Below are 1414 nucleotides of genomic sequence, written 5' to 3' on the forward strand. Positions count from 1 at the left end.
GCTGGGGGAAGTGGTCCATCAGCCAATGCTGTGCTCAGAGTTGTTTTTATAGTTGCTGGTGGAACTTGCAGAAAGGAACTGTGACTCTCTCCTCCATCTCCCATGCCTTCAATTCAACAGAGAGGACCTGGAAGTCAAGATCCCTGGCACTGGCATTAAGAGATACAACTCTGGCTTTGCCACCTGCTCTCCACTTCCGCCTGAGCACTGCTCCAGCTGCACAGAGCTCGCTCCGAGCTCCAGGCTCCTGCTAAGCTAGCACCACCGTCAACTCCCTCCAACTGCCTTCATGATTACCTACTGAGATCTCATCAGCCACAAAGAGGTATCCTCTGACTTTTACAAAGATCCTGGAGATCACGGACAAGCTGTGCCTTGAGGTGGAGGGGAAAAAGTTCAGTAGGACAGAGGGTAACATGGAAGACTTGCCCATTAGTGAGAATGCCTCCACTGAAGACCCCTAGGGTAAAGGTACAGAAAGCACAGTATTTGATGCTGTTGTTATCATCATGAAACATCACTTGCCAGAAACCAGCTCCACAAAAGAAGCCTACAGGAAGTATATCAAAAATTACATGAGAAGAGTCAAAGGCAAACGTGAAGAACAGAGACTGTAAAAAGTAAAATCTTTTATGACAGACTGCAGAACAAATCAAGCACATCCTTGCTAATTTCAAAAACTACCAGTTCATTATTTTTGAGGACATGAATCCAGATGGCATGCTGGCTCTACTGGACTACCATGAAGATGACGTGACCCCATAGATGATTTTCTTTAAGGATGATTTAGAAATGGAAAAATGTTAACAGATTTGGCAATTGCTTTGGATCTATCACTTGTCATTATAACTGGCTGCCACTTGTCATCTACACACCATTGAAGACAAATAGGACTGATGTCACCTTGAGCACTTTATTTTGACCATGATTTATCTGGAGGGGAGGCATTGTTTTTGAGGAAAAAAAAAAACCATAGCATATATAGGTGTCTAAAAATAAAATACATTTAAAGTTAAAAAAATACAACTCTGTGACCTAGACTGGAGCTGTCAGCTACCCCTCCTCAACCCACATATATACTCACATGGAGCTCCACGAAAGAGAGAAGCAAAATTTCTTTAGAATTTTTTAGAGGCTTATTTATTTATTTATTTACCTTCCACTGGATTTTTTTTTTTTTTTTTTTTTTTTTTGACAGAGTCTTGCTCTGTCGCCAGGCTGGAGTGCAGTGGCACGATCTGGGCTCGTTGCAACCTCTGCCTCCCGGGTTCAAGTGATTCTCCTGCCTCAGCCTCCCAAGTAGCTGGGACTACAGGCACATGCCTCCATGCCCAGCTAATTTTGTATTTTTAGTAGAGACAGGGTTTCACCATGTTGGCCAGGATGGTCTCGATCTCTTGACCTCATGATCTGC

The 1414-nt window shown here is 43.5% G+C and overlaps 1 pseudogene; it reads left to right on the forward strand.

Moving 5' to 3' along the window:
* The first annotated feature begins 289 nt into the window (after positions 1-289).
* On the forward strand, positions 290-807 carry LOC100607240 (annotated as a pseudogene).
* The last annotated feature ends 607 nt before the right edge of the window (positions 808-1414 follow it).

Source organism: Nomascus leucogenys, chromosome 25 (genome assembly GCF_006542625.1).
Source record: "Nomascus leucogenys isolate Asia chromosome 25, Asia_NLE_v1, whole genome shotgun sequence".
NCBI lineage: Eukaryota > Metazoa > Chordata > Mammalia > Primates > Hylobatidae > Nomascus > Nomascus leucogenys.